Here is a 25526-nt window from a genome sequence, read left to right as displayed (position 1 = left end):
CTTTAAGACAAGAGGGAGGCTCAGTTAAAGAGAGATCTGATGTTTTATCGCATTTCTCTTCTGATATCGTCCTTCACTCAGACAACCATTTGCCCATTCATCTAACAAGGGAATTCAAATGAGAACGTTCCGTTCCTTTATTTCATTCCAGCACCTTTATAACAATGCATAGGAAACATAGCCCACATTATATTGCAGCGGTACAACTCTGAGTCCAGTGTCGTCCCTTTCTTTTCACTGTGAGTCTACAAGGAAGTATTCTTCAAGTGCCATCTCACCAATCAATGAAGCAATACCACAGACTTGCTTTGTTTCTCATTCTTTGACTCCTCACACTTCAGCTTTCTGTATTTCCTTTTGAAGTGGTCTGTGAGAAGTGCCATCTCATAATATTAAAAGTCAATGTATCCAAGTTACTCCTGATTCAAGGTGTATTATAATCAGCACAAAGATTTCTATTGACGTGACTAGATTTGGGAACCAGCACTTACTACTCTTGGTGGCAATTACAAGTTCTGCAAGATAGTAGAATCCTACTTAAAAAACCCATAAGTTTTGCAGTCCTCTACTGCTTTCTTACTGATGTCTATCATCTCCAAAAGGTAATTAATATTCTTTCAAGTGCTCTGTTTTATCAGCATAATAATTTTTGCCCAAGTTGTATTTATTTTTGATTTCTTACAGGATGTGATTCTTTCTTGGTAAGGAAAGAAGAGAAGAAAGGCTCCAGGCCCAAAAGCTTATCTGTTGCTCACTTGCATTTCCCCCCGCTCAAGCTAAGCATCCAGTCAATAGAAAAAAAAAAATAAAGACCATGTTGGCATCATCAATGTCACAACTACTGTGGAAGCAGCTTAAAAACAGCTGCAGGTGATCGCCTCTTAGAGCAGCTTCATTGCCTGCAGCCCTTGTGGCTAAACAAAACAACCTTAGGTGCTCCAATCCAACTGCATTTATCAGCTTGAGTGGAGACCGTGCCAATGTACTTACTCCTATCCCAAAACCAGCTCAATCAATAAGCCCTGCTGGACACATACTAGCAACCTGAAGGCTACTTTAGGTCTCTATCATATTTGTTTTAACAGGACTACTACAGGTGGCTTGGCACAAACCAGCTTGCATCCAGCCAAACAGATGCCTAATAAACCTGGCCAGACCTATGCTGGCTTTGTGCAGAGTCATTCAGATGCATCAGATGCAAGATGGGATCTTACTACCCAACGCCTGTGAGATGATGGATAGACAGAAGCACATGAAATGCCCGCAATCCCAGCAGAAGATGCACAAGTGCCAGCACTTTTCTGCAGTTCTGCTCTCTAGATCATGCGTCTCTCATGGGATTTCCCTCCTGACAATAAAAATAGATGATAAGTAACAACCCTGCTACAGGAAGATGTGCAGGTTCTGAACTCTCCAGAGCCTCCACAGTCATCTCATGTATTTTAAAACTGTTTTGGGGAGAAAGATTTAAAAAAGTTTACAACCTTAAACTATTACAGATCAAAGACAAGGACGTATCCCGTTGGCAAGCAGTTCCAAAAAAGACCATCCTGTCAGCTGTTCTTTCTGTTTTATGCCAAACACACATAAGCAGACCTACTCAGTTCTCCTCCCACACTTAGCAAAATGTTTGCGTATTGCAAAAGGTTGATACAAACCTAAATTTCAAGGTGCTCAACAGAAGGCACACAACATTGCTCCCATTTCACTGCTGTGTGAATTAAGATCAAATAGGTTTTTAGGCACTGCAAAAAAAGTGAGTGGCAGAGAAAGGATTTTTTTCTCACTCAGGATGAAATGCTCCATCCCCTGAACCATGCTATATACATCAGCTTGCTTTATTTCAGATACACTTGACCACTCAACTGTTTCTGGTTTGTCACTTCCTTTGGAAGCAGACAGGAAAAAAAGTGAAGGAAAAAAACTCAAACACCTGAGGAATAAAGTATGTGCTAGAAATCTAAAAAACAAGTTGAAAAGTGCTGTGAGAAAAAGCATTAAGCAAGGAAAGGAAACGAATAATATAACTACACCACCTAACCTGGAGCACTGTGGTAGTAGTCACTGGCTGTAGGCAAACCCAATGCATGTAAAGGGAACAGTTTAGCTACGACAGTTCTAGCTATTCACAGAGTACATTAGCTTGAACAAAGCTCAGGGCTTATGCTATTAACTTGCCTTCAGATCCTGAAAGAACAATATATTCTGTAGAGATTAAGAAAGAAATGCATTGCATAACATTGTAGTGTAAATTGCTAACAAAGGACATCCATCTGTGCTATTCTGATAAAGAGCTCCTGCTTTTCCTAGTTTTTCAACATTTCTATAAGAATATAGAAGGATGACAAGCAAGCATTCCTGGGCCCCTAGAAGCATTCATTTAAGCATATTTAACTATATCTTTAGAGTGAAGATCCCTGCTTGCTCTGCATAAATAGATCAGTTTAGAAATTGTCCATGAAGATAGCAGGAATACATGATAAATCTAAGACTGCTGAATATTTTTGCCATGTTTGTTAATCTAACTTATTCTGATTTTCAATAGCATCTTAATCCTCCAAGTTGCACCTAATTTAACATCCTGATTCAGTAGCTGAAAGAAGGGAAAAACATTTCTTATTGAATACAAATTACAGGTAATGGTAATAAGTGATAATCTTGGGAGATTTTTCCCATCTCGAGAATTAATTAAACAAAGCAAACTAAGAAAGTCTGCGAAAATCAAACCAAAGAAGTCAAAGGCGCTGCAGACACTGTTAACATTTTGGTGTTTGGTGAACCAAAACTGAAACAAGCCGGGTTTAGGATTTAGAAATCCTAAACCCCACTTAGCTCCAAATCTGCTTTCATATTAAACAATATTGCCCAAATGAAATTTAAACGCATAGGTCATCTTGATCTATAGGTTTTGCTGGTGTGGGATCTCTTTAGAGCTTTTGTCGAAACATGGGATTTTGAAGTATTTTGGTCTTGATCCCATTCAAAACTATATGTACTCAAATTTCAGTTTTCCACAAAGACTTGTTTTCCTAGATCAACAGACACTAAAGTAAAAAACCCAGAAAAGATGATAAATAGAAGTTGAAGGACACATTAGCAGAAAACAAAAAGTCAATGTGAAAAATACTGTTAAGAGAATAAAAATAATTCTAAGTATCTTTGCAGAGCTTGTATACTTTACTGTAGGCTCATGTTCACTATACTTTGCATAGTTGCAATTATTTTCAAGGGAAGATTAAAAAAACAAAAAAAGGCTTGACCAACATTTTGACAAAGTATGACTATTACTTTAGATTTACTAGGAAATGTTTTTGCAGCTCTTCCATGGCAGACTTTTGGCAAGTGTAAGAGATGCAGCTGCACTGCCTTCATCTAAACATGTGATACGCATTTTTGAAGTCTCACTTTAGAGCCTACCTGCTCTAAGCATCATAGTACCTCTTATTTTATTCATTTATCCTAGCAATATCAACTTACCAACCCTTGTGATTATTATTCCTTTATCTTTTCCTGAAGTTCCCCAGTATGGAAACATGTTAAAGCATGAGAAACATTTTCTTTGATGATATCTAAGATATTTTCTTTGTTACGGACTAAAACATGAAAACATAGCTTGGGTATGTCATAATTTAAATATACCCTTAAGAGCTCAGAGACTTCATTAGCTTCATTAGTTTTCACACAGCTTCATTAGTTAGCAAGATAGTGTTGGAAACCAGAAATGATTCAGCTACAGGGTCGGTATTAAATGGACCACAAGAAGCCATAAACTACTTTTGCCTTTCTGCAGCACATAAGCAAGGCACTGACCCACCCAGAGAACATAAAAGCAGAAAAATTATGAATCTTACTGAAATGGCTTGACTATTTATCCGAACTGACTCTTCTGGGCATTCTTAACTTCCCATCACTTGGAGCAACATTTTGCTATCTCTGTAACTCCTAGCAAAGTGTTTATTCTCTATCAACTGGCACATATGGCACTATATAACACAGTTGCCACAGCTCATGAAAACAAGAGTTTCACTGTAGATGCTCTGCCAAAGGGTGTAAAACCTGGACTTCAGAGCAATCAGACACATCTCAGGTGACATACTTGGCTCTGAAAAGGGAGAAATGACATTTGTTCGACATATGAACGCTTTATGCTAACTGCTTCATTCACAGACACCTTCTGCCAAAGAGCCTGAAAGGCATTTCTTGTCCCACTGGGATTGTGATGTAAAAGAGTGGAATAATGTAGAAACAAATATTACTGCCAAAGTGAAGAACCTCAGCTAAACTGGAAATGGTACTGCTGGACACAGGTACAGACAGTATCTAAAGGGTGGTAAATGATAGTAACAAGGCCTGTGCTAACTGGACAGCTACATGGTCATTCCTGCCAGTCCCATTTGAAAGACGGCACTTGCAGAAAGACTGTGCTGAGAAATATTGAATAGTTTTGAAGTTTCAAGCTCAAAATCACCCAACACAAGAATGTATGCCTTTGACAGCAACCTACTGTTAAAAGAGTACAAAACATTACATTCAAAAGAAGAATGCCCTGGCTCTCGCAATATCTTTGACACAGTGTCTCAAAGAAGAGGGGAAAATCTACAAGCTGGTGACTTAAAAAAGCAGCACAATCTTCAGAAGTGAGAGAAACCTCTTCCCTTTTAGTGGGAAAACAGAACATATGGACATAACCCTTGGTCTGCAGGGACATAACCTTGGTCTGCGTGGCCAGAGGTTCCTGGGAAAAAAGAATTGCTCTGTCTGGACCACTCAAGCGACTGAGATCAGAGATTGCTGCCCATACAGAACTTCTTACCAGCAGCATCAAACTGCAAATAGCAGCTCTTCTCTAGCTCCTGTTCCATCCTCCCATAACTCCAGTGACCTCAGTGGCGTATCCCTCTGTCCCAAGCATACTTTGTGTAGCTAATGCACACAAAAGCAAGAAAAACCACATACTAGCTACATTTCCATTGCTTCCCCATCATCATGAGGAGAGAAGGAATTTAAACCTGTGGTTTGTATAATCCTAATTAGCTACCTGGCTACATTTGGTGGCATTTGAACCACACAGGTGCAGACTGGCTGAAGGGATCCCTAGCAGCCCTTGCCCATCCTCTCCCAGGACTACTCCTGACCCTTCTGGTAAAGTGAGTTTGCAATGCATGCCACAGTTCGGTCAGCAGATCCCATGGCTTCCTGAAGGCTGTCATTAGGATTTGTTACCCCATCGCTGTATGCCATGGGTAGAGAATGAGACATTTCTATCATTTTCTGACAATTAAAAAAGGTGGACAAAACAAGAGAGAGGTAGGTCTGGATGAGAAAGGCATCATGAAGTTTCGTGATTCTAAAACATGCAAGGAAGAAGACACAAGAATAAGATTTCACATTATGTACGATGGCAATCCAAATATCACAAGGTGATATTACTAAACATTTGAAAAAGACCTAGAGCAACTGCAAAGCCTCCGAATAAGTGCCTGCTAAACACTAAGTAACCCACTTTTTTTCCTCTCCCCTCCTCTCTTTTTTCAACTGGAGAATCAAACCACCTCCTTATTTTGCACAGACATGACACAGCTGCAATAGAGAAAGCACCTGGTAGGCAAGGGAAGTGTAGAACTCTTCATTTTGTGAGTTTTTCTTCTATATGATTGGGCACTTATTTACAGAAAAAAGAGCTGGAAACTTCTTGTCTTTAGATTGTACAAAAACAAAAACAAAACAACCAAACAAATAAAAACTTAATTATTTTTGCCTAACCTCAAAAATGGCCACAACTGCTACAAGAACAGAAAGGAGCACAAATTGCAGAGGGAAACCCCATGAAGGGAGGTGAACTAGGACTGACCTTTAAATAGACAGTATATTTCTCCATTTCCTCTACCTTCATATAATGGTCATACGTCAGGTTAAGACAATTCTGCCTATCAACTTCCTCTTGTTTGGAAACACAGAATGGTAGGAGAAAATGATACAAATTAAGCATCATCACATCAAGAGCATTCCAGTGCAGCTGTACAGTGGCTTTAAGAAAAAATCACCAGATAAAACATTTAGTCACATAGTCTAAGCCAGAGTGTAACATAGGAAAGAACCCTACGAAGGAGTTCATTAACAAAAAGGGGTAAAGTCTTGATATTTACTAAAGCACACGATGTTGAGCTAGATAAACTTCATGGAATGGTTTTTTGAAGTTAATTCTAAAACATAGCTGACATACAAAGAGATAGGGGAGAGGGAGATGGGAGTCTTTCAGGGCAGTAAGCAAGCATTAAAAGAACTCCATTGCAAATCACTGATTGGATTTTCAGAAAAAGAAAAGCTCTTCATTTTTAAGACCTCATTTTAAAACCAAGTAATTACTCAAAAATAATTCAACTTTTTGGCGAATGGAATCTTACAGAAAAGTATAAATATTATTTCCCATGCAAGGAGTTTCTCAACTAAAGTATCTAATTAGAAAGCAATGAAACTTCTCACAAGACAAAGAAATGTTTGCCTATGAAACAACTGAAGTTTATTAAGTCTTCCCCACTGCGTACCCCAAAAAAGGTGAGGGACACACAAGACAAACAGCAACCTGGAGAAAGCAATAGTAAATCAATCTGTATGCACATAACTAAAGTTTTAACACAGGTGCCACATTTATATAAAGAGCTCTTCCATGAACTAAATTATTTTCCAGGCACCTAATGCTTCTGAATCTTTACTTTGTAGATGGTAGGTGTAAAAGGGGCAGCAGGAAGCCCAAGCTCCTCTCTCGGCTCCTGCCGCCAGCTGCAAGCAAGACAGCTGAGGAGGCAAGAACTGATTTACTAAGGATAGCTGACTCTGGGAGCTAGTAGAGGAAATATATAACAGTAAAGTTTTTCTAGATATAAAGGAGGAGAGAGAAAAAAAAACAACAATAACAAAAGCAAGGACAAAATAAAAATCTCCAAAATAATTTTGAAGTGGTTAAAAGTGTTTGAAGGAGATGGCTGCCTTTTCTGCTCCCTGTGATAAAATCTGAGGGAGGAAGTTGCAGTCTACCTTAGAAAGAAAAAAGTAGGAATTTTCAAATACTGTCTGGTGGCGGGTGGGGGGAGAGATCACCTTGAATATTTTGTTTCGCACATTTCAAATGACCTTAGGAACCTAGACTCCATCAGGCAGTTTTTAATATTTGTTTTCTATCAACTCTTTCCTTTGAAGGATGAATTGAGCTTTCAGTGATCTGTCTCCTGAAGCGAGATTAAAGTGGGTAGCCACATCAGCACCCCTGGATGTGCTGCACACCTCCCCTCCTGGCAGCCTGCCAGGAAGGGGGTTGGCGGCTGCTGGTAGCTCAGTGGGAGCCTTGCCCTGGTGCAGTGCTTGCACCCACTCAGAGAGGCCACATACTAGGTAAAGGGCTTCAAACACATCTCTCGCCAATCATTTTCCTGCAGCTCCAACCAAGAAACGTGGCATTTGCTTGAATGGATGCATCCTAACTATGTATCATCCCCACTTACTGAGAGCTGCTGTGTGGCTTTAAATTGCTGCAGACAAGAGGCATCTCTGGAAAGCGTTTTTAAAGAACTGGGTTTTCATTTTTATTCCTACAGGTCTTCTTTATTAAGGTTTATGAGCAAGGTATGCTGACTATAAAGGAAACAGTATGGCGTTCATGACTGTCTATGGGAAGGTTCACAGCAGAACTAATCATGTAACCATTGACATTTTTTCCTGTTACTTCTCCTATTCATTGGATGCAGTCAAATACCTGGGGGATGGGGCAATGCCCTCTGCTTATGTGACTCAAAATGCACCATGAATAGCTAATAGCAATGTCATCACTAGAGCGGGTTCACAGCAAAAAAAAACCTTCTGCTTATGGTTTTCTTGTGAGTTGATCTTTCAGTAGCTAAGCCTAAACAAGATCGTACAAACCAGTGCACTTCCCAACAGCACAGTACAGTTCAACAATTCTGTTAATATGAGCTATCAGATAAGCAGTGTATAGAGTTTTAGTCGGACTATAATTTGAATCATATAATAGCGTAAACGAGATTATCTGCTTATAAACTTTTTGCAGTGTAAATAGGAGTAGGAAATTTGCTCATCCAAAGAAAGGGTCGGGAGGGGGGGCGGGGAGGGGAAGTTCTTTTAAAAAATATCAAGGCCTATGTTGAAGTCTGCTTGGGATTGAATGAATTAGTTTATAGATAAATAAAAACTGCTAAGACATTTAAACTCATTAAATTAGGTACTATGACACTAAGCACAGTTTATTTAGATATAATCATAACATTATAAAAGAAATTAGTTGTTCAATATACAGATGGACTAGCACAAACTGTGCTGACTATATGACTTTTTAAATAGTTTCAACAACAGTATCATTACATGCCAGTTGCAAGGAAATGACAAAAAAAAGCAACTCCTTCCTCCACCAGTGGAACAGAACTTCAAAAGTCCTGAACTTTCATTTCATCAGAGCCTTTACATTTGCTGCTAATATCAATAGATTTTGGCAATATAGAAATTAAGACCAGTCATTGTTGCGACAGAATGGATTAATATGTTTTTGACCCAACGCTGATGCCAGGTTTTGTACTAACTTCTGGTTGGGCTAAACTGTCATAATGTTCCTGTACTGGCAAAGATACCACTGAATCATTAAAATTATTTCCTTTTTTTTCATGTGTTTTCAGTATTACTTGAAAAGTGTTGTAGCTGGGAGTCATACCCTGTTGATTCATTGGCCTTTTTCATTCAATAAGCTGGAATTCTGCTATAGTTTGATACAGAAGTAACCTCAGGTCAAGAGGTACAATTGCACCTAGTACAATACCACTTGAAAGTACCCAGAATTTAACAGCTGAGAAGTTTTGGCACAGTTAGCCAAAACCAGAGGCAGCTTCTGACTGGGGCTGGCTTCCCAGAGTCCAGGCAAAGCTTAATGCTGTTGTTCCCAAAGATGAGCAACATGCAGCTTGCTGGCACTCTGCCATAAATAGGTGTTCCCTTCCCTTGGAAATCTCTTCCCTTGGAAATATATATACATCTAACATCAACCCTATCTCAGAATCACAAGTGTGTTAACCGCATTAGAAGAGTGCCACCTACTGTGCTGCTACACATTTATGTCTAAAAGAACCAGTAACCCATGCATTTCACATAAATTAGCATAGAACATTTTCAGATCTAAAGCCCAAAATACCAGCGAATCATACATAGTGACTTAACTGAATCAACTACTAAGCAATCAGTAAGCAACTCTGAAACTCGCACCCAGGTAACATGGAAACCTATATTAATTTAACATATGGGGAAGAAAGTCAAAGTGCACAAAAAAATGATAATAACTGAGCTCCTTCCCTCAAGGTACTTACATGAGCTGAGCAAAACAGACTTATTTACCAAAAAAACCGCAGAGCAGAATGTCACCAAATGCTGATGAATCTCCATAGGTTTTACTAGATTTACATTTTATATAGTTGGTATTGGTGCTTTTTCTGAAGCGCAGTGCTAGGAATAAGAGCAGAAGAATATGAGAAGGCAATTCCAAATTGCTAGGAGTGAGAGCACTTTTAGTATTTGTCATACAAAAGTAATAGCTTTATTTCAATGGGCAATTTAATTGATACCGAGCCACTGCGTAGACCGAATAAACACAACAAGAATGCTTCATTTCTTTTATTATTTCCTTAATGGCCTTTCTGCCAAGTTTAGCTTCAGATTTTCAACAAATGTACCAAACAGGGTACATAAATGCATTCATAACAGTAAACAAACATTGCAAACACGCTGTGTTCAAATGAGCGCAGTCACAAGGATGGACTGTTTCTCATAGGTGCAAGAAGCCATATTAAAACTGAAGTGGGACCTTGGAAATCGTCCCCTAGTAGCTCTAGAGCACAGATTCTTCACAAGCTCTAGTCGCACGCTCTGCAACCTGGATCGGGGGCATCCCTTCTAAAAGCCTCATCTGGAGCTGGCACCGGCTGCACCCCATTGCACATAACACATAGTGCAAGACAGGCTTGCTACCTCCACCGAGACAGTCTTCTGTCTCCTAAAAGTACCCCCCCACACACACGTTTTACTCCTTTTAGTTCAGAAAACACTGCTCAAAAGCAGCTGCTTGGAAATTAGGGACTTAAACAACTGAACTGTCCTCCAGGGAGGGCACTGGCCTAAATTTCAGTGTGGTCAGAGTTTAATTAAAAAAAAAAAAAAAAAAAAGATTATCTTCAGCTATGAATCTATACTCCTGTATGAACCTATACTTCCACACTTCAAAATCCTGGCATAGAATCATCTGACTTTTCTGAATAGACAAAGAAACAAAGTGAAAACTACTTTAAAATCCTCCCTCCCACCTTTCTGCTAGAAACCTCCCTCCTCTCCTACTACTTTCAGTACACTGTGATGCAGTTCTTCACAACTGATGTCTTCAGGTCCAAAACAAACTAAAATATTTAGAAACAGGTTTCTCAAAGGTCCCAATTGTATACTAGGCTTTTCCAGGTTTCCTTTAAAATGCCAAGACCACTTTTTCTTCCCTGTCTCCTGGAAGATCTCATCAGCCCATAATTCTTACACTGGGGACCAGCCACAGAAATCCCCAAGTGAACGGTGACCCCAGCCAGTACGTCCAGATGGTGCAGCTCGACTCCACGAGGGCACCCAGGAGCATGTCTCAAAGCAACACAGCTACAGTTTCAAGGAAACATATCTACACCAAGAAGCTCTGCACCTCAGCTGCATGTATACTTGTGAGGAGCTAAGTTGAGGATCTCTGCTGTGCCCCTACCAAACAGCAACATTTGCCCAAAAAATATTTTTCAGGATGAGCTAGTAGAGAGTGATTGCCTTCTCTCCATTTCTACAGACAGCAAGGCTGCCTCTGCTACCAAGATATCTGTTAGCATTTTAGGGGCATCTCATCTGAATAGAGGATCCAGGCATTATTCAAAGAGTACTGCTAGATCAGGCTCAGGAGGTCCTGCTTGAGGCTTCAGGTTTAAAACCAAGTTGTCGCAAAGTTATTTGGATGCAGACTTTTGCTAGTTTTACTCTAAGGGGAGAAGGGGGGGGGGGAATAAATGAATAAATGAGAGAGAAAAGTAAGAGCTTTTTTATGCATTAACAACTACTAACCTCCATTTCTGAAACACTAAAGAGGACTAATACTGATCACAATTTCATAACAACTGCTTCTACATTCAACTAAAAAAAAAGAGCAATCCTTCCTGCAGCAACTGCCTGACCACTCCCTTGTAACACAGTATTTCAAGGCTCCATTTTCAATGCAACAGGTAACAGTATCCAGTACCAAATGTCTAGCAGAGACCCTGTCTCCAGGGATCTGTTCAGGTGGTCCAATGCGCATACACATTTAGTATTCCTGCAGGCTGGAAAAGGAACAGAAGTTTTCTCCTCAACTTTAAATTTATTCACTCTTAACCAAAATTTTCAAATCCTCAGCCTGACTTCATGACAAGAATTAAAATAGGCATAATAGAGGTCAGTGCTCTGAGCAAAATCTGAGTGCTTTACAATTACTTGTTTTCTGCTGAAAGAAAGGAGGAAACTTTTGCCAGTATAGCCTTAACAATTCTTTACAAAAATATCTCAGACACACAAAGATGAGATATTAGCCATAAAACCCATAGGGGAAAAAAAGATTCATCTAGAATCCAGATTCATCTAGATATTTCCTGAAGTTCTCTCTGGATGCCTGAACCTCAAAATGTATACAGAAAATTTCATTAAAAAAAAAAAGCTTCTGAAGTTCATTAGATTTAATACACTATATTTTTCATGTATAAGCATGAATATATTTAATTCATAAAAAAATCACCCAAATTGATGCTTACTGTCATAGCAGAATTTTTCTAATTTTGTCAGTAGATTCTAGTAGTAGTTATTAGGAAGAGAGCAGGAGAGCAGCCAGAAGCACTTTGAAATTAAAAGGAAACCTGCTCCTTATTGAAGGGAGAGCGTTATCAATAGAATATAGCATCAATGAACAAGTCTACTTTACCTCAGACAGCATGATGTTTTTGCTATGAGCACAAATTAAAGTATTTGTTTCTGAAAAAAAAAATTCATCATAACAAACTATCCTCAGAGGCACCATTTTGTCACTCCTCAGGGTGTCTGGCCGTTGGAAATGAGTAAACATGGATTCGAAAACTGATTCTGCTAGACTTAATTATGGGAGGGGATCTCACTCAATCATCATCCCAGGGAAGCTAATGGAACTGCTTTTGTGCATGAGAATTAGAGCTGGCTGGGAATGAACCCACTTTGTTTGTCCAAGAAACAATTTTTCCACTGATACTGAAACTGTTGAGGAAATATGAGTTTTTGCACTGAACTTTTACTACGCAACCTTTTGACTGGCCGTGTTGGAACCGAGTGAGGACAGCCAGCATTAAGAGCTCAAAGCCCATTTGGAATACAAATTTAACCGTACCGAGAAACGTGCACAGCAGTACTTATCTGAAGCACATCCCTCTCAAGCTCTCATATGAAGTGGTCTGCTTTGTATAAGTCATTCATTTATACACAAGGCTGGAGAGAAATAAATGGAGCAGCAAGGATGCTAGCCTGAGATGCTAGGGACCCAAGCTGAAGGAGCTGAAGGAACCAAACAATACTTACCTAAAGACATGGTAAAGTGGTTCCACAGGAAGGAAGGTGTGGTAGGGACAACTTCCATTCTGGAATAATTTCTAGTCTGAAGATTAGAGAACTTGCCTAGAAAGCAGGGGAGGAGGGTTGGAGGGGAATCTTTAGCAGAAACTCAATCTTGAATCTCCATAACATGAAATACATTTTCCTGGGGGACTGGGAGACAAGTGTTTCAGCTCCCACCTGCTTCTCTCACAGATTTGGGAAATGATTTTTTTCTATACAGCTTTCAACACAGGGGCTTGGGCTGAAAAGACAGTTTTTGTCTTGCACTTACACAGTGCACAGTCCAGTGAGGAGTTACTTTGGGACTAGCACTCCAGCCTTAGGTTAACTACAGCTATGTGCCATTTCAGTACAGGCAAAATCCTAATAGGCATGTTTGTCCTTATAAGAAGTGCTACTTGCTCCATTAAAAATCCAGAATTACGGAAAAGTCCCCACTTCCTCCATGTTAACTCAGTTCCCCCTCTGATCATTTTGCTAAACCATAACTAGCAACGTTATTTTCTGTGCCTTTGCAGCAGGCCCATAATGCCAGAGCATCACCCTTCAACAGTTGGTTCCTTGTAACACCTCACATACCTTTCCACTCCTGGGCACCACTCATCGCACTATTTCATCTCCTGCCTGCAAGTTCTCACTCCTTGCTTGGAAGTACAATGATACACTGAATCCCACTGTAACCACTGAGTAAATAGACCTTTGTTCTTTACTGTTTGACACTAAACTGCTTGGGATTTAGCTTATCACTTGCCTGTCAGAACAACTTCACACACAAACAACTCAGAGAGATGCTTTAAGACTAACTTTAATTCTGAATTAGAGGAAATATTCAAATACTGTACTACCATGTGCTGTCTGAAAACTTTATAAAGCACTAGTTAGCCTCCAAAAGCATATTTACCCAGAGGCGTGGCACAGCAAGCATTTTAGTCTAGCCATGGAAATTGGCACAGGTGAAAGATTCGGATGTTTTTTCTGCTTCCCCAGCAAGTCCTACAGCTTAGGTTAATCCAGATTTCTCAGCTAGCATACTACCAGTATCCAAGCCAGCTAGTATAAATTCAGACAAGCCGAAATATTAGCTGAAGTCAGCAATACGCACTGTATATAGACTACTAACATGGCTTTGACTTCTTCTGTGCTCACTCACTCACGGGAGAAGCTACAATTCAATAGACACAGATTCCCCTGCTGTGACTTTTAAGGCGCATTTCACAGCTCAGTGCTATGTTAAGGTTATACAGGCTACTTCTGAAGCAAAGAATTTCTCCAGGAAAGGTACAGTGTTACACAATGTCATTACTAAATCCAAATTGAGAAGCAAAACAACTTCATCAGTAAGAACTTGCATCTGTGCTAAATACAGTCAAAGTCCTGACAGGAGAAACAGGGTGATTTTTTGGGTCTCCCCTGCATCCTCCACTATGACCGTTGCATGTTTGTTCTTGGTGCAGATGGGTTTTTCTTTTAACATCTGCTGCAGAGAAAAATAATTTAATTAGATTAATTAAAGCATTAGCCAAGGACCCGGGTAGCAATGCATTTGAGTCTCCTCATCTGGGATAGATTTGCTGTGGAACTTGGCCAAAGGCAAAGTCTTCCTATGCTTAACTTTTACCTGCTTTTCCACTTTTTACAAATGAGTGTCATGCCCCCCACCCACCACCACCATTTCTTTCAGGGATTTTGTAGGGATAAATATGTGGTACTGACAAGTGCCATATAAGAACGTAAAATACATAAAATCTGAATGACAGCCTCAAGAAGATGAGTATGATGCTCACTCTTTTAAAGTAAGGATATTAAATCAGTCAGGCAGAAATATATCATTAAATTATTCCTCTTTCCAAGGTCGTAAGTAAGATCACTCCTCTGAAGGTGACTTCTAAGAAAAGAAATATTTATGTGCTCTGTAAGTTAGTGATATCCACTTGCTGTTTGTTAAGATCAAGGCATTTATTCCTCAACAACCTTGCTGTTGAATCAAATACCTGTTAAATTTTTGCACTGTGCACCAAGAGGAATGAGATTTCTTTTACCTAGTTTTGCAGCGCATTTCAATCTGAGCTAGTCACCCAAGGCTTCCTTTAGAGCCTTGGATGTGAATAGGTGCCTTCTACGGTGTGATTCATCTCATCCTAAAGCAGAAAACTAAAAATGGGTCAGAAGAACTGTAATCTAAAAGCATTTTTACTTCTGTCAATGGGAGTGGGAAGCTAGCATGAGAAGCTTAGCTGAAAAGGTTAATATAGTGTCCTACCACATATCAACATTGTTTTGTGTGGGTTGTCTTCACCTTATTTTTAGGTGTGTTTAGAAAGTTTTTTAGTATAGTCTAAGAGAATAGCTTTCTGAAACATAGCATGTTTAGAAATAATTTTAAATGCAGACTTCATCTTTTCCCTCCTAGAGAATGAATATTTATTGTGCAAATTAATAGTACTAAAAATTTCTGGAGTTTGAGTGTGTCATACATATCTAAGTAGAAAATAGATCAGCCTGCCTTTAAAACTTTCTCTTTTTCTTCTTCCTGTAGTGGGAGAAGAAGTTACTATTTTCACAGAAGGGGAATGCTTCCTGAGCATCCAGGCTGTTCTGGCTATGCGATGAGAAAAGAATGCCTGACATCCCCAAACGATATTACATTTTGATAAAAAATGTGATAAAAATTTGAAAAAAAAAAATAGATTGACTTCGCTTCATAGGGCTTATATCTGTATATTCCTCTTTGTGCAGTGAGAAGACTCTTTGACCTTTCTGCAAGGAAAGGATTAAATGCTCAACTTGTCCACAAGCTCAACGCTGAATATTTATAGACTAGCATAGAAATTTCATAAATTACAGAAGATACCTACGAAAGAATAAAGCTCTGTCACACACACACACACACACACATTTTAATCTCAAACATTGGGATTTAAAAAATCGTTTGTGTCCAAAATAGAGAGCAGCAGTCTTGATAAATTTTCCTAATCTAACTTCAGTGATCAATAACATGTTTTCAGTATAGGCACCTGGGGAAGACCTGCTGCATTAGTGATTATATTTGCTAAAAACACCTTCTTATTAGTAATTACCTTCAAAATAATTACTTTTGAAATGAAAGTCATGAAAGTCATTAATATACCAAGGAGGAATGAAAATAAAAGTGAGCTGAAGAGAAAAGACGTCTTATATTTTTATAGCTTCTTCACATAGCTCTAATGGAGGAAAAAAATCTAAATTTTAGTTACAGAGCAGTAGTACAGATCTGCTTGTCATTTTGATGGTCTTTTAAAGAATGAAAAGTCCTCAGAAAATGATGTTGTTTATTCATTTTAAAAGAGAACAGGGACAGGAGAACAGATCCAATTTCTACATACACCCTTCTCTCCTTTTTCGATATCCTGTCTATGATGACCTGCTTCTCACTTCATTTATAAATATCTTTGTAGGTGTCCCCCTCTCTTTCCCCCCTTCCCCTAAATGTTAAGCTGTGAACTTTTAAGAAAAAGTGATACATCCTTCTCAAGATATGGACTATATTAAAAAGACCATAATCACTTAGTTCTAATGACCAGATGGAAAAATGGCAATCTTCTCACAGTTAGATGTTGTCACAAGAAGCCTGAGCAGTATTAATAGGGCAGGTCATGAAATTTGATTTGCACTCTGGGCAGAGGAGCCACCAGGCACCTGGGGATCATTTCAAATACACCTCAGACGTGCTCTTTATTGCCTATGTACTACTACCTGATGTGGAGTTCGAAAAACATGAAAATTTTGTGAATCAATTCTTGACTATAAGCATTCACTAGTTCAGGAATTTGGTCCTTCCAGTCCTCACTAATAGGAGTATCAGTTATTGAAGTCCACAGCTGCAAACTTTGGTAAGATCACATACACAATTCTTTTGAATGAGTCCTGAATTATATCCAGCACAGGGGAAGAGCAGTAAAACAGTGGCTTTACACTACCGCCAAACTTGCGACCAGGCCTCAGTTGAAGTTAAAGTAATCGCAAAAGTCCTTTATGTCAAGCAAGGACTGTCAAAAATTGAAAACACACTGCTTACATATGATTTTTCTAGGGTGAGTTGAAAGGAGTCAATATAGAAATCATTTTGGAAACTCTACTTTTTTGCCCTCCATGAAAAGGGAGTCCTGGAGGAGAGAAAATTAGTATTAGCTCTTTTGGCAAAGCTATAGTAGAACATTTTATTTTTGATAGCCATGAGCACTGGGAGAGGGAAAAAAAGACATAAAAATCATTTTTTCTTGGAAAATATCTGATTTTGGCTGTGTATAGCTACACAAGATGCAACAAAGGATTTAGATATAGATATCTTTTTAAGAACTTGGCAGTCTGGTTCGGTATTTCACAAGAATTTAGTTTCGTGTGCATGCGCACACGTACACCTGCCTTATGGTTGAGTTTCATAATTTCTTTCTTCTCTTGACAGAGCTGTGCAATAAGGCAGAAAAAGTAACACATAGAATTACCACATAGGAGAGACAGATTGAAAAAACTCATACTTACGTTTATGTTCCTAATTTAAATTTAATTGGCATCTTCAATCAGAATTCCAGCCCAATAGCCAGTTGCAATCTGTGCAAGTCAGTCAGACAAGATTTTTATTATTTCTGTTGAACAATCTCTCAGCTTGCCTGTAAATAATTGTATTTTGTTAAAAACCTGTTAAAGCCTCTGTAGGTAATGAACCCTTTGTGGAATAATCTGTCCTTACTAATAAGGAGAGAAGCACGAACAGGAAACTTTCCTCTGACTTGATAGAATAGCAGCGTCAGTCAGCATCAGTTCTGGCACTTCTCAATTTTGCAATTACAGGAAAGAGTCTGCCCGGGGACAGACTGAAGAGGGAGAAGAAAAAAAAAAAAACAAAAACGGAAACAAACAACAACAACAAAACCCTAACAACTCTTTGCTAAGGAAAATGATTTCCACCAGGTTTCAACTAGCTTTTGAAACATACTTTTGTACTATGTTGCCAAGAAGAGTCAAATGCTCCTAAACATATACAGTATGACACCAAATAAGTTGTCTGTCACAGACCAATTCAGGTGTTTTTCTGAAAGAACTACGTATGAGAAGGTGCAATAAATTACACTGGGTGTTCAAATAGTACCAAAATATAATTTGTTTTTTCAGGTTTTCTTTCATGACAACAGGATAAGTTTTGATCTCAGGTTCAGTATAAGCCTAAGTTCTTGCTAACTACACATGCACGTGCCCCACCAATCCTCATGCATCAGGGCTAGTCAGGTGGCTCTGTAGGAGAATTTTACCCTTTCCAAAACATTCAGCTCAGTTTCACATTCTTGGGAAGTGAGACTGACAAAAATTTTTCAGGCCAAATGCCTCGAACTATCTCCCATCCTTCCTGCCCGTTTCCCCAGCCCAACCACGGGAAAGGCACAGAGCCAGCGTATTCTGCTGCAGTGCAGTCACTATACAAGGCTGGAAAGTCTCAATTCTAATTCTCTTAGGAAGAGAGGGGGAAAAAAGTCAGTATTTTCAAGGAAATTTTCAGTTTTGATAAATATTCATTTCTGCATATCATTCCAACCCATCTAAATCAGTTCCCCTTTTCAGTTCCCACACCTAGGGAAAAGCCTTCCCTGAGTGGCGGGGAGGCTTGTAGGGTCCCTGCAATTGACTGCCATCTTTCCACCTGACGCAAAAGGGACAGGCACATGGGCTGTAACCCTCATCTTTGAGAAACATTCACAGTTTCTCAGGATTTCCCTTTGCTTCTGTGAGAGTGCTTTGAGAAAAACTCTGAAACTATTCTGTAAACTTTTACCCCAAACCCACAATTCTCCGCAGCAGCGGGAATGCGTTAGGACCATGTTCGCAATAAGCCATATATTTGACTTCATATTTTCTTCTTGCATATCTCCCTTCCCTTCTTGCCCCTTAGCAATTCTTCAGTGCCCACACTTTTGTTCTTCAATTACATGGTCAAATCTATATAAAAACATTTTCTATACTGAGAAACCATTTCCTGGGTGAATTATATAGTGAAAAAAGCCTTACTATTCTGCTGCCAAGAATATGAGCACTGGTAGGACCTAAATAGTTCTTAGCTATTCATACAATATATACTTTCTGTTATATGTAACATTTTCTCCTTACCATAAAGGACATCAGTTTAAGCTATAATAAAGTAATTGGTGCAGGTCAAGTTGTACAGTGTGAATATGCCACACTAGCTTCAAACTGCTGCAAATCTACATTCAGTTCCAGCTTTAGCATTCAGCAGAGATGGAGTTTGTCACATTTCAGATACAACTGAATAACTATTCTATTCCCATAATTTGACCTTTTCCTCCAGAGACAGCCTGAAGGCTGTTCAAAATTGAGCAGATTGAAGGTATACAAAACTTGGAAAAGGTCTGTAAACAAAAACGGAGAAGTGATTAGCAGAGCACAGCAATGTTTCTCCTTCTCCATTGGCTGAAAACTCCCTCCTGCAAAGCATTTCTTTGAAACCTGAGCAATAGACTTAAAGCTAAGTCTCGGCTCTCTTTATACTGCTCACACTGCACATGAAAAAGAGCTCAGATGTTCTACCTTAAAGCAGGACAGAGATAGTCTCCATCTTCCTTCCCTTACAGGGAAGCACAAAAGCTACCCCAAAACCTGTAGTTCTAAGTGAACAAGTGCAGCGTACAGCTAATGGTCCTAAAGCAGATTCGTTAAAGCCACTTTTCAGCATCCAAAAGCTTACCCCGAAGTTCAGTTCCCAGTAACAACAGCTCCATACGATCCTAAATTCTTATCAGGGAAAATATATTGCAGAATACATATTCTTGTCTCATGCTCTTGTTAAAGGAATGCAAATATAACTGCAGGGAGTGAACTGCAATCTTGGCCTAGAGACCCACTTAGCACTTTTTCTCCCTTATAGAATCATTCTGACTTTTCAGTATAGTTACTACAATTTTTCTGAAGCATCAGATGATATGGTGAACTCTCCCTCAAAGCTGCCTTTAAAGCCTCGTAAAACCCTTGATTCACCCTGTTACCAAGTACCTATGCCAGCCACCACCAGCAGTTTAAAGCAACGTTCTAGGTTTGGGATAATAATTTATTTTTTTACCATTGATTAGAGGAATGCCCCTAAGCTTGCACTTTATCCCACTTCACAAATAGAGTATATTATTTGCCAAAGCAAAACTTTTAAACAAATGCTTACTACATGTTGGGATGGCTTCCAGGATTTATCTATAAAATTTTAATGTTCATTTTATACTTCAAGGTCAAAGCAATAATCTTTTCTGTATTTAGAAAGATGTATTTTACATATCTCTCTCTCCCCTCATTCTTTACTCTCTATCTTTACAAATAAGATTTCATGGAACAAGTTCAAAATCTGACTTTAAAAAAGAAGAATTAATGCTACAGTGCATTAAACATTCTTTTGGCACTTCCACCACATGATTTAAATTTGAACATTGAACTTGAAAGCTGAACCTCATTAGTTTTGCACCAAGCCAGAGCCACAATGGTACAGATACCAGAACTCAAACACAGCGCACCCTTCATGCTGAAATGTAAAGGGAATTAGGTTGACTTCTAGTTAAGATCCACATCTAAAAGGCACGCAACTTAGGTATGAACACAGTCAGGACTCAAATATCTTCTTGGAGTTTGCCTGCTTTTAAATTAAGGTTTAGGAATACATTTAAGTAAACGGTGTCTGTAAAAGCAAGTACAAAAACTGACAGTGGAAGAGAAAGAATGAAGCACAAACAAGCAAAGACAACAATCTTAACTTACCTTTTCCCTTCCCCTTCATTTCCGCCTGTATGCGACTGCAGCCTTTAACCTGTTCAAGCTTCATTTCCTTAGGGGATGACATGGATTGTGCTGGTAACTAACCTGAGGAGGCAATGAGTAATGGGCTCAACTATGGTTGGAGGCACAACTGGAGAGTTTTAAAAGCTAAAGTTAATCAGGAGGGAAGGGAGTTAAAAAAAATACAAATAAAAGAGTTTTATTTGAGCTAAAGTATCTAATACAATGCTCCTAGGTTTCCAGTGTTCTTGCTGTGTGTTGTTCATTTAAGTTCCTCTTTGGTAAAAAGTATCTTTTTGTATCCTTAAAAAATATATATATTTTTAAACAATCCAAGTGCTTCAAAGGGGCTCATAACAAGGAGAACTTTTGAGAGATGTAAACATCCATATTGAAAACAGCCATGTGTATTCACAAGCACTTTATAGTTTACTAAAACAGTATAATTGAATATCTAATAACTGAATCACTGAATACTGATCGTTGTTTGCTTCCCAGTATACCTCACGACAGTTCAAATCAGCCAAGTCCTAGCAACATTATACCTCTATAAATATTGCAGAAGACATTCTGCCTTTCTGACCATCAAAACCAGTTACATCCTCTAAAGAGACCAAGGAACACAGCGTGCATGGGCTGTCCAGTAGGAGATGGCTCACAGCTGTTCAAGGCAGGCACCATTTGCCTCTTGTGACTTCATGCTTGAAAATATCAGAGGAGTTATAACGAAAGAGTTAGCAGAAATCATTCACAAAACTCTTTATTAAAGAGTGAGATAGGATGCCATTTCATCTGAGAACGTGACTATTTGCAGAAAAAAAAAAAAATGCAGTGTACTAGTTCTACCACACTGAAAATCTAGGCATGATGTTATATGAATTTTTGCAGGAATGCAGTTTGAAAATAATGCTTAATTTTACACCTCACTTTCTACTGAGATTTTCCTAGACAGGTATGGACATTCCTCCTCCAAAATCAGTTCAGCTGTATTTTTACCTTTGTCCATTTTTGCAGTAGTCCTCAATTCCACATGCCGAACAGGCAGGTGCTGCTTTGCACCAGCCAGGCACACAGTGGGTACCTGCATCTCCCCACGCTGGGAACACATACACAATTTGCGCTGCACAGCTGATGATCTTCATTTTACTCAGAACAAACATCACTCCAAGCCCAGGGCAACAGCGAGCTCTGCACACAGGACAGAGGATCAATCTATAAGTATATAATTCTACTTCAAGTCTCACCAAAAAAAAAAAAAATTGAGGTAGGCAGTAACATTTTTATTTCCCTTTGAAAACATAATATCTGAAAATATTCCTATATTTTTGGCGCCCTGAACTTCAGGATTTTTCTGGAGACAAATGGGCCCCATACATGTCTGATTTTATAGTTATGCACATTTTAAATCTAATCAACTCTGGTCATGACCATACAGAGACAACCAAACCTACAGTGAAGAAATAAAACACTACCAAGCCTAGCCTTGATTCTGAATTAACATCTGTAGGAATTAAGGCACTACAAGGAAGTAAACCATCTGGGCCATATATTGTACTTATGCAACATTAACCTAAGAAGCAAAAAAAATTGTAATTTTCATCTAATTTTCTGCTCTGGTTTGGATTGGATTCATGTAGTCAGCTAACGCGAGTGTTAACAAATATTCACACATAGGAACCTCCTGTATGTAAGAGAAAAAAGTCGGCTAATGCATTCTTATGAGTACGTGTTCCCCCTAATCTATCCATTTTCTCCTGTGATATAGCCCCTTGGCCAGTACTGTAAAAGCTTCATCGTTTCATGCAGCTGAGCTGCTCATTAGTATAGTGGTTGATGGCATTGCACAAGGCAGTACCCATACTGTGTCAGAGCAGAAGATAAGAAAGAAAATGAAAGTAGTAATTTTCTTTTGCTCAAGCTTTTTCTTCCACTTTGATGTGATTTGTTAGAATGCACTTAGTAATTTGATAGCGTTCTTTTTTCACCAGTCAAGTTCCCGCAGTACTTTAACAATGCCCCAGGGTGCCTGTCACTATCTGACATCTGTTACAGTTGAAGGCCGTTAGCTGGGTTTGCATGTCGAAAACAAATTCTCAGTAGGTTCTGTAATTTCTTTGCTCTGTTGCTGTGCAGCAAAGTAGTATCTATTGATCACTGACTGGAACTGTGGTAGGTCAACAATTACTGCTGATGGGAGCTCGCCTCTGCCTCTGTGCACCAGCATGCATTTTTATGTAGCTCTAAATGAACAGGTGGAAGGGAGGGTACGTGAGTATATGAGACAAGGAAAGGCTCTGCCTCTGAGAAGTACTTCTATAAACAAAGAAACTTTAAAGCACTTAGATGTATAGAAAAAAAACCACATCATCCAATATGGAGTATCCACGTGGCACCAAAAAAAAGTCCAGGAAAACTGAGACTTATATAATATTAAATTAAATGCCTGCATTAAAAATGCAGAGATGATAATGAATCGTTCCTAAATTCCTCAATACTCCATGCTGCATCTGGTGTTCTGAATGCAAACACTCACACACAAGGAATTAAGGAGGTGCTAACGTCTTCTGAAAAGTACTAAAATAAATTCTGCTTAGAAGTGAAGCTGTTTTACACAATATTTCTTCCCTGCCCTTTCATAACACTATAAAATCTTGCAACTTCAATTCAGTTCAACTCCATATCTAGTAAAAAAATTACACCATTAATTGTAGGTGGAAGAATTGTAAGTGACTAGGCTCTTTTGTACAGAATTACACTGATTTAGACACCTGTGTTGCTTGAGAAAACAATGGAGAGCATGCAACTCAAGCCAGAAATTTGGGAATTACGTGAAACAACACATGTTGCTTTGATTAGATGAGGCAGTGTATAAATGGCAGGCCAATCTCACTGGCTAGAGCCTTGGTATTACGGCAATTAGATCTCCCAAAGAAAGCTGATTTCAGCCTTGGGATCTATGACTGCAAATGGCCACATGCGAGTGCCTGAATGAACGGAATATGTGTAACATCACTGTGAAGTCTTTTAGACAGTTAGCAAATCATATTTATATCCTGCTATCTCCTTCACTCCAGAAATAAACCAATAGTATTTAAAATAGGCACTCTACATACCAAGCCAAGTATATTGCTGCCAGAAATAGGGCTCAGGGTCCCTGGGTCAGCTTACATGAGGTTCTGTTTCTCTACCCAACATGACACAACCAAGGTCTCAAACACCTATAAAGCCCCAGTTACTTTGACGAGACCTTGCTGCCAGCTGGAGGCACCTCTCCTCCCAGGCCACACAACCACCAGTGCTGGGTGTAGCTAATTGGGAGGTGAGGTCTTGAAGGGCTACAGTTCCCTCACCTACCCCCTGTCCCTGTACCTCCAGTCTCCCAAATAAGCTGAACTCACAAAAAAATGTAATTCCTCCCCTTGCTGAATGGAAAAGGTGTTTTGCTTCTGAAGTTACTAGTAACCCACCTCGTCCTGGTCCATTGGTTAAAGGAGTGTGAATAAGCGCTGTCTCAGTCTTGTAAGCTGCTCAGGAGCAGAACAGACAAACTCACTTTACTGCATCAATGTTTTCACCAATTCTATTCCCAGTTTTGGTGTGAAATGGAGACTAAAGAGCAAACACATACAGACAGTTAGGCTTTCCTCTGCAAACATAAAACTCCTTTCATCCGGACAGAAAAGTCTTTGCTACTCTTGCTATTACACATTAAGGATACATTTGCTTCAGAGGACCTCAGCAGAGAGCAGGGATAGAGGGAAACACCATGTACAGGAGTTCATCACTGCTTTTTCCATTGACTGCACAAAAATATAAACCAGAAAAAAAAAAATACACACACACACACACGCACGCACACACACACACACACACACACACACACACACGCACAAAAATATGTTATTTGTTTTAAACCATGGCAGGTAGTTTTAAAGGTGGAGACAGTACCTGAAATATCAGAAATCTCTAGAAAATAACAAGAAAAATAGCCATGATAAAATCAAATTCAAAATTCACACAAGTGCAGCCAAGAGTCAGTGTAGTGCCTCTTAGGCAAAGAGGCTAAAGCATCTCTAATAGTGCCTCTTTCCACTAATTATATTGACACTGCATGGATTAAACCACGCCAACATTTTTTCTGTTTTTAATCAAAGGTTATCATCTGAAACTTGTAGAAACAAAGAAAGCAAGAAGTGGCATTTCAGCTGGACAGCTGAAGTAGAATGATGAGATTTGTGGATTCAGTCATACTCACATAAATAGCTGGTAACAACATTGAGTAAGATGCTTTGTTTTAGAACAGTAACAACATGGCATTTCCTGTACATCATTGCTTAAAACTTTGAAAGCATAAAAAGCACAGCAGGGGCATAAGTTCTTTTTTTTTTCCTACATATATATGTGTTTGGTTGTAGTCAGCCTCTTGTCAGCACAGGAAATTCAGCAATTCTAAATCAGCAGTGAATACCTAAAAACATATTTTCTACATCACTAAAAAGCTGTTTTCCCATTCTATATTTAAAAGGACCAACCAGCATGCAAGTAACTTGCATTCTGTCTTTATGCTAGCGCCATTAGCCATAGCAAGTACAATTATATGAGGGTAAACCAAGCCAAACGCAGACATAGTGTTTTCAATCAGTTGATAAACTTTTCAGATTTTATTTTTCCTCTTTTAGTCGTATTGTCTGTGAAACAAATTTACCACCTGCAACTACAAACACTATTTTTTATAACCTCTGCTTATAATCTGCTCATGCCTTTTTACTCCTAGGCTTTAGCAGCTCTTCAATTTCACTATCATATCTCGAGTATCCGAAACCTTCAGTGTAGACTGAGTGACTTGTTTTGCTTCCCAGAGTTGAATTGCTCTCATCAAGGCTTAAGTCTAGGTGTTAGAAATCTACCGCTGGTGGTTTGTCGCATAGCTGTTTATGTTGTTGCCTTCCCAACCCTAAGACTCTCTTCTACTTAACTCACTCTCAGATTTTCATGTTTTCTTCCTCCTTCTGAAGCTCTTCATAAATTTCGCTTTCATGTATTTATTT

The 25526-nt window shown here is 39.0% G+C and overlaps 1 long non-coding RNA gene across 1 annotated transcript in view; it reads right to left on the bottom strand.

Moving 5' to 3' along the window:
* LOC104142978 (uncharacterized) overlaps window positions 1-24131 on the bottom strand; it is a 37884-nt gene extending 13753 nt beyond the window's left edge. Inside the window, exons 1-3 of the long non-coding RNA XR_693806.2 lie at window positions 23946-24131; window positions 21475-21666; window positions 20461-20562 (exon numbers count right to left, since the gene is read on the bottom strand). This is a non-coding gene — a long non-coding RNA (uncharacterized lncRNA). The remainder of the gene's footprint in view (window positions 1-20460; window positions 20563-21474; window positions 21667-23945) is intronic.
* Between the last annotated feature and the right edge of the window lie 1395 nt (window positions 24132-25526).

The sequence above is a fragment of the Struthio camelus genome, chromosome 2 (genome assembly GCF_040807025.1).
Source record: "Struthio camelus isolate bStrCam1 chromosome 2, bStrCam1.hap1, whole genome shotgun sequence".
NCBI lineage: Eukaryota > Metazoa > Chordata > Aves > Struthioniformes > Struthionidae > Struthio > Struthio camelus.
The sequence above is the reverse complement of the archived record's forward strand: the minus strand, read 5'-3'. Positions and strand labels throughout refer to the sequence as shown.